Here is an 18,080-nt window from a genome sequence, read left to right as displayed (position 1 = left end):
TATTCGGATCACAACGATTACAGTCCGGAAGATGGCCAAACAGCCGACAAAGCCAATTTCGTGGAATATTTTTTGTTCTTTGATATCTTGATTTTTTTATTTTAATTTTAATTCTCCTGTCATCAATTTTTGTTTTATCATCCATTAAGCTTTTAATAACACTGGTTCAAAAATTATTTATTGTAAGAGTTTTATTTTATGTGCCTTTGTCTGTCTCAGCCTAATTACTCCCTTTTTTTCTCACTGAGCGGTGCCAAGGTCACTTGCACACAATTGTAACAATTTCGGGACAGTGGCTCAGCTGTAATTTCATGCAAAGCACAGAGCTCAGTCAAAAAAACACTTTATCTCTGCGTCTCTGTCCCTTCCATGAATTTTACTCAAATACGGCTGTATAATTTCTAACTTTTAATTTCTATCACTTTTGGATTTTTGGAAAAACACATTATAAGTAAACTGTATTTTTATTATTATTATCACTTTTGCTAATTTTCTCCGAAATGACCCTTCCCCTTATTTCTAAGACGAAAAATTACTAGTTTTTTCTAGGCAAAATCATAGTTCTTTTTGGTTCAGGTCTCAAAGAAGTTTCTCAGAGTCGAGGTTCCAGGTCAGAAGAATTAACTTTATTGACAAGCAACAAAGTGAGAAGCCGGCCGGCCGTCCGGACATCTAAGGTTACATTGGCCAGTGTTCATGTCTTATACTTTTTCTTATCGCTAGGTGCCCAATGGATACTCTCAAATACCCTCACACAATGGTGCTCTGTTTCATACTTTGTTTTGACACTTCATATTGCTGATGCATACTGGTTATTTTCCATTCTCTCATCCTTCTTCAGACCTATTTTTTCATGCTTGTCATCATTTTTTGTTTTGTTTCATTACATCATACTTAGACATGAATCAAAGGAAAATTCTCCAACAATGGCTGTATATTTTTTGAAGTGCATCTGTCCATCATAAAAGTGCATCTATCCATGATAAAGGTACATCTATCCATCATAAAAGTGCATCTATTCATCATAAAAGTACATCTATCCATCATAAGTGCATCTATACATCATAAAAGTGCATCTATCCATCATAAAAGTACATCTATCCATCATAAGTGCATCTATACATCATAAAAGTGCATCTATCCATCATAAAAGTGCATCTATTCATCATAAAAGTGCATCTATCAATCATAAAAGTGCATCTATCCATGATAAAAGTGCATCTATCCATGATAAAAGTGCATCTATCCATCATAAGTGCATCTATCCATCATAAAAGTGCATCTATCCATGATAAAAGTGCATCTATCCATGATAAAAGTGCATCTATTCATCATAAAAGTGCATCTATCCATCATAAGTGCATCTATCCATCATAACAGTGCATCTATCCATCATAAAAGTGCATCTATCCATGATAAAAGTGCATCTATCATCATAAAAGTGCATCTATCCATCATAAAAGTGCATCTATCCATCATAAGTGCATCTATCCATCATAAAAGTGCATCTATCCATGATAAAAGTGCATCTATCCATGATAAAAGTGCATCTATCCATCATAAAAGTGCATCTATTCATCATAAAAGTGCATCTATCCATCATAAGTGCATCTATCCATGATAAAAGTGCATCTATCCATGATAAAAGTGCATCTATCATCATAAAAGTGCATCTATCCATGATAAAAGTGCATCTATCCATCATAAAAGTACATCTATCCATGATAAAAGTGCATCTATCCATCATAAAAGTACATCTATCCATCATAAAAGTGCATCTATTCATCATAAGTGCATCTATCCATCATAAAAGTGCATCTATCCATGATAAAAGTGCATCTATCCATGATAAAAGTGCATCTATCCATCATAAAAGTGTATCTATCCATGATAAAAGTGCATCTATCCATCATAAGTGCATCTATCCATCATAAAAGTGCATCTATCCATCATAAAAGTGCATCTATCCATCATAAAAGTGCATATGATTGATCCATTATGGCCTCCTAATCATCCCCATAAACTAATTGGCTTCATTCACTGTCTCCTCTCCACCAGTAAGCTGGTGTGTGTGTGTGTGTGTGTGTTCTGGTGTCCAGGTGGATGCTGCACATTGCTGGTGGTTGAGGAGATTCCCTCTTCCATATGTGAAGCGCTTTGAGTACCTAGAAAAGGGCAATATAAATGTAACAAATTATTATTATTATTATTTCTTATTGTATAGCTTCTGATACCTTTTACTTATACTTTTATAATGGCTATTATTGATCATTAAAACTGACATTTAACAAAGAGAGACAAGATTGTGTTTTATGTGTTAATATTATATTTAGTATGTATTATATGTATGTATTATATTAGAGGCAGAGTGGTCAAGACCGAACTAGTTTGGTATTGAGAAACGGACATTTGAAACATTTCGACACAGTTATGATGTAACGAAGCCTAGATTACTGAAATCACGTGACTTTGGCAGTTTTATAAACGCTCTGAACCACTGATTCGAAACCGAAGATTTGAAGAATCTGAAGAATCGGTGTTCAAGAAATCACTCATCACCAACTACAGGTAACAAAAGTTTTTGACTCCATCGCATGTTTTGATCTGCGCATCTGAGACGTAGACATACACAGACCAGTGAAAAGGGTCTCGTTTTGAAGCAAAAAACCTGAAGAAAGAGCAGGAGTAGCGTTTGAGGCTAGTAGTGATCAGAGCAGGAATGTGACGTAGGAGTCATTTCCATTTTCGTGATTCTTTTGACAATTATGTTACTGTAATGTGTTAGATCAGTGAAATAACACAGTGATACTCTTAAAGGGATACTCCACTTTTTTTTGGAAATAGGCTCATTTTACAACTCCCCCAGAGTTAAACAGTTGAGTTTTATCATTTTGGAATCCATTCAGCCAATCTCCGGGTCTGGGGGTCCCACTTTTAGCATAGCTTAGCATAATGAATTGAACCGGACAAGACCATTAGCATCTCTCTCAAAAAAATGAACAACTGTAAAAACGAACAAGTTCATTCAACTTAAAATAATTTGTAACCTGGCTGCCTTAAAATGTTGTGTTAAGTAAGCTAAGAAACTTCAGTTGTTTGTACATATATTGGAGTTCCTTAAACCTAGAATTAATCGTTGGGGTAACAAAGGTGAAGGCAACAAAATAGTCTGATCAACTTGAATTTAAGTTTAATGAACTAGTTTTTTAGTTACTCCAACAAGACATTAAAAGTTGTGTAAACCTGAATCCCAGTTGAGACAACATAAAATGAGTGACACCAACAAACTTTTCTGCTATCTTGAGTTGTTTACACTAAGCATCTTGTTGAGTCAATTTATAATTATTAGTTGTGCAAACAAAATAAAAATTGTCTCAACTATTAATTTTGTTGAATGAACTTATTATTTTAAGGCAGCCAGGTTACTTTTTCAAGAATAGTTCATTTTAGTTGGAATGTTAAGTTCATTCAACAGACTGAACTGCGTAATTTGCCCACACAACTTAAGTTTCTGTTTTCTAATAGTACTACATAAAAATGAATCATTGGCAAAGAGGAACATGCAGAATGCTATTTTATTTGATTTCAAAACAGACAACATCTTTTAATGTACCTAATGTTAAAACACCTTACCATTAAAACACATAGCTAAACATTGACATTTCATATTAATGTTTCTGTAAACATAAACATTTATCTAAAAAAATTTAAACTCTGGTACATAAAACTGTAAATATAGAAATAAAATCGATGCCGATACCACTGCCGGTGTCCATGAAAACTTTTTGTATCATCTCGAATGTGTACTTAAGTTCAGTCACTTGGGATAGTCTATTGGCGCTTTTCCACTGCATGGTACGGTACGGCACGCTTTGGTGCTTTTGCACTGCATGGTACGGTACGGCTCGCTTATGGCGCATTTCCACTGCATGGTACGGTACGGGACGGCTCGCTTCGGCTCGCTTTAAATGGTACCACCTCTGTTGAGCACAAATGCACCTGATTCTTAATCCCAGTTTGATCCAGGAGTTTGTGTATTTACCCATCTTTCCTTATCTTTCTGCTTTCTACATCAATAAAATACTACAGCATTGCATGTTGTATTGTATGTTTCTGGGTCAAAAAAAAAGAGGCTTATTTGGATATTTACAATGAGGAGGAGGTATAGTGTTGCATAGCTACCCATCTAGTGTTGAGGAGCTGATAACAAAGTAAAGAATTACATTTTACAAAAAAGAGAAAGAAAAAGAAAACCATGGAGAGAACGAAGATTTCCAACCTTCTGTCCCAGAATCAACAACACAACCACCAATTCAACCAATATTATCTTTTCATTTTCTGTTATAAAGAGAGAAAAAAGGCATACCATCAACAATAACCAAACCAGAAATATTAATATGAAAAAGAATAATAATGAAAATAGGGGCAATAGCTTCAGGGGAGAGCCTGGCCAAAATAACAAACAATACAAAAAACGAACTACCCCAGAAATCTCTCTAAATTACCTGGTATAACTGTCCCAGCTAATTTAAACCAGGCCTGTTACAGAAGAATGAGGGGGGAATCAATTTTGCACTCTATCCTACTGGATTCTGTGTTCAGGGTATACATGTATCAACAAAAGACAACAAAGGAAAATCTTTTCATAGCATATATTGAATTTTTTACATGAACAGTGCACCATAAACACCAAACAAACAAACTCAAACATTAAATAAATCACATAAAAAGTAATGGTGTGAGTGGATGAGTGTGAAATGTCCCAAAAAGATGTTGACGAATAATGGAGTTGATCAAGTGAGCAGTCTTTAGAATGAACAGTCTTATCTGCAAATGGTAGGTATTGATGAAAGAAAGTATTTGTTCCTCTGGTTGTAGTCAGGGAGTCTTTGAATACAATCCTTGGGCAGTTGCTTTGTCCTAAGCACCCAAGCAAACTCTCAATCCAGCCCTCAAGGCAATGCAAGTTCCAAGTAATACAAAATCCTCTACAAAACAAAACAACTCATTAACATTTTTACAAATTCTTAAACAAAGCATACACAAAAGATGAAATAAGAACTACAAACTCACAGCTGAGCAGCAAACAAAATGTTTCTCAAGCCAGGATTAAAGAAGAGAACAGCCATTAACCATGTGGTTACTCATACTGAAGCTACCTCTTACTCTTCTGCTTCCTCTTTTATACACAAGGTATAGATGCTACCGGTGCCCCCTAGTGGATGGGATGGACATAGCATTGCCCATAAGGACAAGTAAATAATGTGACAGACAGTGACTGTTACACTGGAGAAAGATAATCCAGAATAATAATTTACATAACTCTTCCCTCTCTCCCTGTTTAACCATAAACTGGAGAAAATCAGGATTACAAACAAAAATTTCCCGGTATGGGCATGGAGACCAACATCTGGCACCATGTAACTAGGAATTTCTTACAAAATAAAACAGACCAATAAAAAAATGCAGATAAAGGTTTTTATTGGACATCAGCAAAAACAATATAAATATTGCTTTTGCTTACTTTATATAAATTTAGATACAACGTTTTATAAACACAAGGCTACATCGAAACAATGGCATGAAGCAAATAATAACTTCTTATGAAGCATTGTTTAAAGTCATAAATCAGTGTTTTGAGACAAACTAATAAAATAACAACAAAAGACAAGATATTAATTTTAAAAAAATTATATTATTTTATTAATATCTTGTCTTTTGTTGTTATTTTATACAGCTGAGGTAAACATTCAAAAAAAGTAAAAAAAAAATAGTAAAATGAAAACCACATTAATTTTTTTCACAATTCATTTTTTGATGACTTTTCTCTGTCAGAAACATCTGTAGAGCTGCGCGCTGGCCAACGCCCAACATACTCAAAATTCTACAGTCTCATGGTGGAGCCGGTTTCTTCCCATGTGTGAGGTACAAACAAGTTATATGTGGAAAGCCTGGATTGGTGTCCTGCCTGCAGCGCCATTCCCCTCTCACGGGGGATACAAGAGTCTAATTTGCTCTACAGGTGAGTTCCCCGCCTGGCGAACCCTGGATGGAGTTCGAAGCATCCTCCAAGCATCCTTTGGGAGTTAGACGTGGTGGGGCATCCGACACCAGGCGTAGTACTAGTGTGCATGCCCAGTCAGTCAGCCCCTGTACGGCCTATATGCCCCATATGCTGTGATTCCCTCTTGGTAATCCCATATGTGTATTCTTCCACTGTACGGTTTCCCTGTTGGTAAACCTGTGTCTTTCCTTGGGCAGATTCCAGTCTGCCCCGTCTCTGCATTGGTAATGGTTCCATCCCTGTCTTGGCAGGACCTACCGCAGGGATCTTCCATAAGAAGCACTTCCCCCAGGGCCAGTCCATATCAGTGGCGGATTTAGGAAATTGGGGGCCCAAGGGCGAAGGTATGTAAGGGGCCCCCCCATCCGATCTTTAAAAGAGAACGAAAAAAATTTTTACAGACTGAATGGTGGATGGGTAGGTAAAGCTAATCCATGGGGAAGTAAAGGTTGGAGAGGAGAAAAAAAACTTCCCCTTTAAACCCTTCATACACTTCCTTACTCCAAAATGAAGATGGAATGCAGAGAACACACAAAGTGTAGCACTACACAAACTAATAGTCACGATGGAATCCAACAGAGAATAAGGTTTCAGATAACACCTGTCTTTGCCAAAATGCCAGTCAAACCAGCACTGTTTATTCTTTTTTATTTTAGATCAAATCAACATCAATATAACCAGCAAGACAAGTAGTTAGTCATATAGTAGACAAGTAGTTAGGGCCCCATATACAGGATACAGGGTATGACAGGGTAAGTGTTTGTGTGTGTGTCTGAGTGAATGAATGAGAGAGTGAGTGAGAGTGGGTAAGAGGGGCGAACTGGGGAGAGGTGAGGTTGCATTTGTCTTTAAGCAAATCCACGTATATCCATATGAGTGTGTGTGAGTGAGTGAGAGAGAATGAGACAGTGTGTGTGAGAAAGAGAGAGAGAGAGAGAGTGGGTGAGTGAGTGAGAGAGTGCATGGCGCTGCTATAGGTCCATCAGGCCAGGGCTCTCATGGACATGCACGAGCGTAGCCCAGGCCGTGCACTCATAGGTGAGCTCCGCACCGCATCCGACCTCACCCTCCGGGGCAGGAGTGTCGTGGCGTGTGCGATCAGTCTGGCGATGTCTACCTTATGGTGGATGCGGACAAGGTTCGGTTCCTAGTCTCCCCAATTTCCCAGGTTGGGCTGGTCGGCGACGCGGTGGAGAGCTGCGTCCAACAGTTCTCTGCCGCCCAAGCGCAGAGGGAGGCCATCCGGCACAGGGACTTTTTGTAGTGTTTTGGTTCGTGCGTCAAGCGGGTGAAGCATTGCGCTTGGGAGTGTTCTGGTTCTAAGACGGTTAGTCTGGTTCGAGACTATCAGTATTGAGGTACATAAATACCCACCGCTAGTATGCACAGAAGACTGATGATTGGTTGAGTTTAGCCTAGCCATGGTGAAAGTTAGGGGGAATCAAAGAAAACGCATTGTACCTTGTTCAAGTGGAAACACAAGTCATAAAAGGGCGCTGTGTTTAGTGTCATTAGCAGATTTTTTTTGTGATTATTGGATTATTTTGTAAATGAAAAATGGAGTTGAATGGTACCAGGTCTAATGAGAAAAGACAAATAACACTTACACCCAGGGCTTTTGAATATAAATTGGAAAAGCTCCAAGAAGAACGGCAAGCAAAAATAAAAAAGATTAAAAGTGCAATAAAAGAAATTAAAGACCTAATGCAAAGTGCTGATAATGCTGAAAAAATATGTCTTGAAAATATATCGAGCTTGTTTAGAGAAGCAAGTCATCTTCATGGTGTTGTGGTTCCTATGCTCCCACCTGAAGAACAAGAAAAACAAGAAAAACAAAATGCTTGGTTTGACAGTGTTGAAGAACATTAAACTGCCTTTGTGGAGGAGACAAATAAATGGCTGCTGGAGGCGCCAGATAAACCAGCAGAGGGCGTTGTTGCCCCATGTTTAGGATCTACTGTTTCCAATGATGAGGTACGTATATTTAAAATGATGGAAAATGCAGTAGAAGATGACATTAGTCCAAGTGATGGTGTTTCTAATGTGTGATTAAATCTATGTCCACTACATCATCAGCCAGATTAAGGGCTGAGGCTGACACAGTTGCTCTTATGGCTCTTCAAAGGCTGCTGAGTCAGAAGCATGTCCTGGAGGAACAGCAGGAACTGTTGAGGAGAAAGAAGGAGGAGCTGGACCTGGACATGGAGCTGGCAGCATCTATGGCTAAAGTGAGTGTGTTCAAGGCTTCAGAAGGATCTTGTGTGTCTCACGTTTCTGTGAAATCAGATGGGATGAACTCTTATTTGAAAAGAGGGAAAAGAACACAGTTAAGCCATGACACTGCAACATTTGTGCCTTCGGCTGCAGAGGCTGGAGGTGAAGCTTTGCTTTCAAGTTATGCTGCTGTGAGGCCCAAGACACACAACAAAATTGAGCTGCCTGCTGCTGTGACCCGGGCCGGTCCGTCCACTTTGCTTACTCTGCCCGCTGCTGTGACTGGGGTTGGTATGCCCACTCTGCCAGAAGGTGCCTTTCATCCACCAGTTACTCACCTTCAGTATGAAGCTACACCTGTAACAGTGAATAATCCTGATCAGCATTTTCTAACAGTTTTGGAAAGGCAAAATCAAATTACATCTTTATTGGTTGGACAACTGTCACTTTTTCTCTTACCTAAGCGAGACCTACAAGTTTTTGACGGAGATCCGCTGCAGTATCAAACCTTCATAAGAAGATTTGAACACAACATTGAAGGGAGAAGGACTGTTTGTATTACCTCGAACAGTATACGAGAGGTCAGCCCAGGGATTTGATCCGAAGCTGTCAACATCTGCCTCCGTCCCATGGATACTCTAAGGCAAAGTCACTACTTCAGGAGCATTTTGGCGATCCATTCAAAGTAGCCTCTGCCTACATGGATAAGGTGCTTTTATGGCCGATGGTTAAAGCTGAAGATATCAAGGCTTTAAGGGCCTACAGTCTATTGTTGCAGGAATGTTGCAACTCTATGGGAGCCGCCGTAAGTGACCTGAACGTGCCTACAAATATGCAAACAGGACACAGAGAGTAAAGGTGAATGGAGCTCTGTCTGGTCAGCTTTGCTCTTCTACAGGTTCACCACAGGGGTGTGCACTTTCACCCCTTCTGTTCATTCTATATACAAACATGTGTCAGAGCAAATATGTAAATAGGACCATTATTAAATATGCGGACGACTCCGTTATAGTGAGTCTGCTCCATAAAAATGATAGAGGCCACGGTCCAATAATTGAAGACTTTGTCCATATGGTGCGAGGAGTCGCACCTTCAATTGAACATATCCAAAACGAAGGATATGTACATTGATTTTGGAAAAACTCCAGGATATGAGGCTATAACTATAAATGGTCAACTAGTGGATCAAGTACAATCCTATAGATACCTAGGGACAATTATTGACTCTAAATTAAATTTCCAGGAGAATTGTGAGGCTGTCTGTAAAAAAGGACAACAGCGTCTATACTGTTTGAGAAAATTGTACCATTTCAATATAGACAAGACTATGATGACATTATTCTATCATGCTTTTATTGAAACCATCATATCTTTCTCCCTATAGTGGCATGGTTTGGTTGTGTCTCAGTCAAGCACAAGAATCGCCTAAACCAAATTGTAAAATGGTCAAGTAAGCTGACTGGGGAGCCCCAGCTGCACCCCACATCCCTGTATGCTAAACAACTACAGCGAATAGCTATGGCTATCAAAAAAGATAGCCTACATCCTCTGAATAGGGAATTCCAGTATCTCCCCTCTGGACGGAGGCTAGAAGTTCCTGGTTACAGAACCACAAGATTTAAAAACAGTTTTGTACCAGCGGCAATCACTCTGTTAAATAAACAGTAATATTATTTGCACAAAACGCACAAGCACTCTGGTCATGTACTGTTCTATGTTCCTCCTTTTTTCTTTTACTACTTGTTTTTATATGTTTTAATGTTTTGTGTGTTGCATGTTATGTTGTGGTCAACAAAGTTGTAAGGATGTCCTGCCTCTTAGACTGTAAAACTAGTTTACTTATAACCTAACCTATATTACTCAAGTCATGATAAAATGAGGTCACGGCCTCGATTTTCGAGGTCGTAATTATCACTTAATATGTCAGAATTTCGACTAAGTATGTTATAAATTCGACTTGATCTCATTAGTTAAGTGTGTTCATAGTGTTAAGTGTTTTAGATATCATCATATAGAGACTGTGTCTGTTCCCCGAATAGGGAAATACAAAAAACTCCCAAACCCATTTAAGTGTAATCATTTAATTGATGTTCAACTAATAAAAAACAGATATAATACAGATGAACAAATGATAAAGCTTGGGTTGCTGAATATTCGATCCCTTACTTCAAAAGCACTTCTTGTTAATGATATGATTACAGATTATAACCAAGATGTGCTGTGTGTGACAGCACTTGTGTTGTTCCAGCACTTTAGACACAGTCAGAGGTGTAAAAAGTACTCAAAAATGTTACTCAAGTGAAAGTACAAGTACTGAGGGAAAATTTTACTCAATTAAAAGTAAAAGTATCTGGCCAGAATCGTACTCGAGTAAAAGTAAAAAAGTACCACATTAAAATTGTACTTGAGTATTAAAGAAGTAAAAGTAACAGCAATAATGTAAACTAGAGATTCTTGTTTAAGCTTTTAATCTCTAAAATCATGAAGTGAATGAACCACATACAAGGTTTTATCCTGCTTTAGAACTGTTTGTATTTAATTGTATTTATTTATCAAACTATAAGACTACTATCTAATGCCAGTATGCAACATTTTTTAAACAATCCACTAAACATGCTTTTACCACTAAAAGAAAAGAATTCGCTAAGGTACGGCCACGGGTGCTCTTGATCCTGTGGCTGATTTTGGACTGTGTTCGCAGCTGAATCACGTTCTTCCTCCATTTTCTTCCACTGATTGACCATAGACAGTATAAGAAATGGACACAGCGACCCCATAGATTTCAACAGAGAAAAGTGAAGCAAATTAGAAGCACTCACTTCCTGATGGCTGAGCGTACTGCGCAGACTCAAACTGAGCTTGATGGCGTAGATGTGACGTGAGCAACCTGTCTGACCGTTGTAAGTCTTCTAGTAGCTGTGCCAAGAGAAATCTAACTTGCAGAAAACAGAGAGTGTGAGTAGGAGCTGTCCATGAGCTAGGAGCAGGAGCAACTTTATGACTCTCTATGGGCTTCTCCCTTGACTTTATGCCTCCACGTCCCCCCAATTGACTGTGAGCTTCTCCTCCTGTCTATACGGTAATTTCCAGAGAGTCGCGTGGTTATGATGCAATTGTTAGCCTATTTTTACAAAAACTGCTTCTAAGGGGCCATAATGTAAGATACAAGGTAATGGAGCCTTTTATACATTTTCGTGTTTCTTTAGAAATAAATAATGGACAAATGGAGTCTTTAAACGTCTCAGATGTAAAGTTATTCGCTGTCAAAGTGATGCCAAAATGAATGGGAGTCAATGGAATGCTAACAGCAGGTGATGGCTCGTTAGCCAATGGCGGCCCCCGGGGGTGGTACGCTTTTAGGCTGCTGGATTGACCCATAGACAGTATATAAACTGGACACAGCAACCCCATTGGATTCAACGGAGACAAGTAAAGTCAATTAGAAGCACTCACTTCCTGGGGGTCGAGCGTACTGCGCAGACTCAAACTGAGCTTGACGACGTAGATGTGACGTGAGCAACCCGTCTGTCTTCTAGTAGCTGTGCCGAGAGAAATCTGAATCACTCCCTTCCGAAACTCGCAGAGACGGAGAGTGTGAGTATAAGCTGTCCATGAGCTGGAGCAGGAGAAACTTTTGCTAAGTATTCTGATTAATTATTTTGTCATTTTGCCTCCACGTCCCCCCGATTGCCCGCGAGCTTCTCCTCCTGTCCATACGGTAATCTCTCTACTGTGCGACAGAGAGTCGCGTGGTTATGACGCAATCGTTAGCCTATTTTTACAAAAACTGCTTCTACGGGGCCATAACATAAGATACAAGGTAATGGAGCCTTTTATACATTTTCTTGTTTCTTTAGAAATAAATAGTGGACAAATGGAGTCTTTAAACGCCTCAGATGTAAAGTTATTCGCTGTCAAAGTGACACCAAAATGAATGGGAGTCAATGGGATGCTAACAGCAGGTGATGGTCCGCTAATCAATGGTGGCGTCCGGGGAGGCTTCAATAAAATATGAAACAGTGCCCCCCTGGATTGACCCCCTGTGATTGACTGTTATAATTTCTCTCATTTCCAGGTCAAGGTGCTGTGCGTTGTGGTAATAGATGCGACATGATGTCACTTCCAAATGACCAATGAACATGTCTGACCAATTTGGTGAAATGTGAAACCGAATCTCATTGGCAGAATAAATGACATTTAAATTAAACAGCATCAGCACAATTCAATTGGTTTGGTAATAGCAAGGGAAAATAGAATGAAGTGATCTCCAAAAAATAAGTACTTTTTGACTATAAATAGAATTGTAAGGAGTAAAAAGTACTTTTTTTTCTTAAAAAATGTAATTAAGTAAAAGTAAAAGTACTGATTTTTAATTGTACTCAAGTAAAGTAAAAATCCCCAAAAATAATACTTAAGTACAGTAATCAAGTAAAATTACTCAAGTATTTTACACCTCTGGACACAGTTGCTCCTTTGCGAAGATTAAAGAAAATAGTCTAACGCCGTGGAACAACGAGCACACCCTAGCCCTTAAGAGAGCAGCCAGAAAAATGGAGCGAAACTGGAAGAAAACAAAACTTGAGGTATATCACATTTCATGGAAGGAGAGCTCGATTGCATACAGAGAGGCTTTAAAAGCTGCTAGATCTGCTTATTTCTCAACCCTATTAGAAGAAAATAAACAAAACCATTAGGTATTTTTTGAAACAGTGGCTAAACTAACGAAAAAGAAAGCTTCAAGCCCAGACGTTTCCAAGCAACACAGCAGTAATGACTTTATGAACTTCTTTACTTACAAGATTGATAATATCAGGGAGAAAATTATAACTATGCAACTGTCTACTATAGTATTGCATCAGAGAGTGCATTGTAGTCTCCCTGAGGAAAATTCGATTAATTTATTGCTATAGGAGAGGAACAGACAACTTGTATGTTAGACCCTATACCGACTAAGCTAATGAAAGAGATGTCAGCTGTCATTGTGTAACGAACATGATGCACTCGAGTCACATGATGCACTGAGTCGCATGAGGTGGGGAGCACATGTCTTAAGAGAGTTGGAAGATGGCAGTTAGAGGGTAATGCCTTGTGCAGTGGGAAGATGTGGGAAGTTAATCCCTGCATATCTCCAAAATACCTGTGAGGTAAAAGGAACCTTTCATTGATTGCCTTGGGATTTATGGACCTTTTGGAAGTTGCTGGATGTTCAGGGAAATTACCAATGGTACAAACGACAGATCATTTGTCTGACTGACTGACGGGACAAAACCAAACAAGTATTGTTTTTTTTTCTTATATTCTTATGTTGGGTTTGCCAGTTGAGTGTCCATGGGACTGTGTAAGTATTGTTTGAAGTGCTAAAAAAAAACTCTTTCTGAACTGCACAGTGGACTGGTTGCTCAGTGCTGGTCTGAATGGACTTAATGGTCTAAGTTCATATGAACTCTAAGCTACTATGCTGGATTGAGAACTCAGTTAAGAACTGTTAATGTGAACTTGTGAAACTGGTGGGTTGCACCCCAAATGAGTTGAAAAGGAATGAACTGAATTTAAACGAATTTAATTTTTGAATGAACTGATTTCTTTTTGTTGAAAGATTTTGTCATGTTAAGTGGGCCCAGAATTGGGAATTGAGTATTTTAATTTCTGGGATCCTTTCTTTATAAATTGAATAGTTTTTTTGGTTTCTTGTTTAGTTTTTTTGTTGAACGTTGCATTTTGTGAATCATTAATGCTTTCCCCTCACTGAATGTTATTTTGCTAAAAAAAAAAAAAAAAACGAATAACAGTTTCTATGAATTGAGCCTGTTGATATTTGTGTGTTAATTCTTAATCCACATATTAAGGGTTCATACTTTAAAAAAAAATAATAATAATTATGTTTGAATCCTTTGTATGGTTGACTGACTCAAAGAAATTTAGTAGGTTTAATCACCTGTTTGGCACCCCAATTAATTAGGTCAATCTGTTACAATTGATCCTCTTCTTAATATCATTAATTCATCGTTGTCTCTAGGATACGTACCAAAAACCTTTAAGCTGGCTATGATTAAACCACTTGTTAAAAAAACGCAACTTGATCCTCCAGAATTAGTCAATTACAGGCCAATCTCGAATCTGCTTTTCTGTCAAAGATAAAAGGCAGTATCCTCACAACTGTGTTCCTTTATAGAAATAAATAATATCTGTGAGGATTTCCAGTCCGGATTTAGACTGTACCATAGTACATTACATTACATTTATTCATTTAGCAGACGCTTTTATCCAAGACACCTCTCTTTTAGTACCAAGACAGCTCTCATTTCAGTCACAAATGATTTGCTCTTATCATCCGATCGGGGTTGTATCTCTCTATTAGTGTTACTCGATCTTAGTGCTGCATTTGCTTATGATGTTATGTAGAGAGTGTGTGTGATTCATTGTTACTGTCACATGCAGAACACAGTATATTATATTAGTCTGCATACTAAAAATTTGATTTATTATCACAGTATTTATGGTGTAGCCAATTAGATTGCAAATGTGTATTCATTAGTTTATTGTTATGGACACAATTTGCAGTCAGATGTCTAATGTTTATTTGTTTGTTTGCTTTTATTCAGCTCTTACAGTGTTTTTGGAAATGAAATCCTTTATAAACATCAGTTCCTGAGAGTAAATTGCATCTGTTCAGCCGGGAATGCTACAGCAACAGTTTTTACCTTCACACTTCAGTACATCATAGCAAAGCAGAAGTTAGACGTGTCTCATTTGTTCAATATGCACCTTGACTGACATGCAAAAACGGCAGTTTTGCAAGCTTTATCTCTCTTAAGCAACAGGATATATGTAAAAGATGTTGCCCTATTCCTATTCATACCTTTACCTATGAGTTAAACATCACACTTACTTCATGACTTAGCAGAAACATACTCAACAGGCGTTGTCAAACTTCAACTGAAGTGTTACACCCTCTGCCAACTTTTCCATCAAGCCATATTGGTGTAAGTCAAGTCAAGTCAAGTATATTTGTATAGCGCTTTTCACAATACAGATTGTATCAAAGCAGCTTCACAGTGTTAAATTAAAATAATACAACAAGGTTTGTTTCTAGTGGAATTTATTGATTGATAAAATTAAATTAAATATATCCCCAACTGAGCAAGCCAAAGGCAACAGTGGCAAGGAACCGAAAAACTCCATCAAGTGACCTAATGGTGTCCTAAAACTCCATCAAGTGACCTAATGGTGTCCTAAAACTCCATCAGGTGACCTAATGGAGAAAAAAAAAAACTTGGGAGAACCCAGGCTCAGTCGGGGGCCAGTTCTCCTCTGGCGTTTATGACCTAGAGGCCGGATTGTAGTTTGAACTGTAAGATTAAGAATATTATATGAATGCCTGGCTGAAGAGATGCGTCTTTAATCTAGTTTTAAACTGGGAGAGTGAGTCTGAGCAACGAACAGTATCAGGAAGACTATTCCAGAGTTTTGGAGCTAAATGTGAAAATGCTCTCCCTCCTTTGGTGGTTCTGGATATCCTAGGTATGACCAAAAGCCTTGAATTTAGTGATCTTAAAGAGCGCGATGGATTATAGGGCGATAGAAGATCCGTTAAATAGACATGAGCTAAGCCGTTTAGGGCTTTATAAGTCAGTAGCAATATCTTGTAATTAATACGGAACTTTATAGGTAACCAATGCAGTGATGATAAAATCGGTGTTATATGATCATATTTTCTTGATGTAGTAGACTGCAACATTCGCAGTTCATGGAGTTCGTCTCTTTACAGTACCTCAACCAGCTGAATTCTCTCAGCCAGTTTTCCCGAAAATGGTGGGTTCGGGCCTTTATCACCTCACAAACCTCTGACTCTGAATCATCATCCGACTGTGTCTGTGACATTGATATTTGTCTCTGTTTCCTTCGCACAGACGTTTACGCGCGCTTGATTATCTCTAGGACCCTCCCCCTCCGCACATTAGCCAGTTACAGTGGCCGTTCCCTATTCTTCTCACACATTCCGGATTCATTGGAATGAACATTCCAATGTTCATTGGCCCCTTCCACATTTAACGTGTAAAAAAAAAAAAAAAGGGGGACAAATTTACTGGTCGCACATGTGCGACTGGATGTGCGGAACACACTGAGGAAACTTAGTCGGCAGACGCACAAAAACTGCCCGACGGCCGACCGTCGGCTTGGTGTGTTCCAGGCTTTAGTCTACATGAGTCTCCATCCATCTACATCTGTCTCCATCAGTCTTCATCAGTCTTCATCAGTCTACATGAGTCTCCATCAATCTTCCATCAGTCTCTATCAGTCTTCCATCAGTCTCCATCAGCCTTCATCAGTCTCCCTTCAGTCTTCAGCCTTCCATCAGTCTCCATCAGTCTCTATCAGTCATAATCAGTCATAATCAGTCTCCATTATGCTTTCTGTACACCTAAAGACTTTGAAAAGATTTAGAAAAGACTTTATAAGATTATCAGCTCACATCTAAAGACTTGGGTTCACAGTTTTTAGTCTCAGACTAAAGATTTTACAAACATTGAATCTTGTAGTGACACTATTTACAAGACTACAACTAGATTATTTTAGCTTTTTATTCCCACCAAATTCCTCCTATCATGCTCAGCAGTGATTTAACAAAAATGGAGGAGAAGCAGCTACAGTTAGATATCAACATGTATCACATTATGTTGCATGATCCAAAATATTTCTGAAGGTAGGCCTACAGTGGTGGTATATAAGATAAGATAAGATAAGATAAGATAAGATAAGATAAGATAAGATAGACCTTACATTCCCACAATGGGGAAATTCTCAGTGTTGCAGCAGCACAGTGGATAGTTAAAAAAAGAATAAATAATTATAATAATAATAATATAAACAATATACAATAAATAAACAATATATGAACAATATTAAACTGAGTCCTTGGTGTGTGTGTGGTCTACAAGGAGCAGTGCTAGTGTGAAACAGTCTGATTGCAGCAGGAAGGAAGGACCTGCGATATCTCTCCTTCACACATTTGGGTTGAAGGAGTCTATCGCTAAAGGAGCAGCTCAGTGCAGTGATGGTGTTCTGCAGGGGTTGGGAGTCACTGTCCAAATTATGTGATTATCATCATTAAATAATAATTAAAATAATAATAATATTAATAATAATTATCATTATTATTAAATTATATAAAGGCAACCATACAGTCATGTGAAAAAAATAGGACACCATGAAAGCCTGTCTATTTTTCAACATATGGACATGTAATAACAATTTGAACAATACTGAAGGACCCAGTGATTTAACTAAACTATTTAAAAATAAGGAAGGCCTTTTTAAGACTCTCTGTGAAATGTAATTTTAAAAGAATGCAATTTTTGAGGAGGAATAAATTAGGACAAATAATAAATTTGAGGGTACATAACCCCCATATATTTCCCCCACACTGCTTATGAGTGTGGAAAAGGATTTAAAAAGATATCAAAGGACTTTGACATCAGCCATTCCACCATTTTACCTCACTGAAGTAATTTCAACAACATCACTAGTTATTAGGGGTCCTAATTTTTTCCTCCATTAAAATAGGCATTTTTATGCATATTTTTAGTTTGATGAGTAAAAACATGTTAATTTATATTGTTTAATTACAATAAATCACTTTCTTTTCCAGGAATGAAAAAAAATAAAATTAGACATTGTTATGTGAACATTTCTTAATAAAGAGTTGACTATTTAATGGGATGACCTAACTTTTTCACATGACTGTATATGGGGGTTATGAATCTATATCATTATATGATGAGAACAATAGTTTTAACTAAAT

General features: G+C 38.1%; 2 long non-coding RNA genes across 7 annotated transcripts; one reads left to right on the top strand and one right to left on the bottom strand.

The window, feature by feature from the left end:
- The first annotated feature begins 2,495 nt into the window (after positions 1-2,495).
- LOC311300453 lies at positions 2,496-14,069 on the top strand. Of its 6 annotated transcripts, none has more exons than XR_014629318.1 (3): positions 2,496-2,568; positions 5,836-6,022; positions 6,262-14,069. It is a non-coding gene; the product is annotated as an uncharacterized lncRNA (long non-coding RNA). The 6 variants fall into 6 exon arrangements; XR_014629319.1 differs by having other exon boundaries at positions 5,836-6,191; positions 6,316-14,069; XR_014629320.1 differs by having other exon boundaries at positions 5,836-8,038; positions 8,141-14,069.
- On the bottom strand, positions 3,558-14,873 carry LOC311300454. The gene is made up of 2 exons (XR_014629324.1): positions 11,732-14,873; positions 3,558-11,210 (listed from the first exon to the last, which is right to left on the bottom strand). It is a non-coding gene; the product is annotated as an uncharacterized lncRNA (long non-coding RNA).
- Between the last annotated feature and the right edge of the window lie 3,207 nt (positions 14,874-18,080).

Source organism: Rutilus rutilus (genome assembly GCF_951802725.1).
Source record: "Rutilus rutilus genome assembly, chromosome: 11".
Lineage (NCBI taxonomy): Eukaryota > Metazoa > Chordata > Actinopteri > Cypriniformes > Leuciscidae > Rutilus > Rutilus rutilus.
The sequence above is the reverse complement of the archived record's forward strand: the minus strand, read 5'-3'. Positions and strand labels throughout refer to the sequence as shown.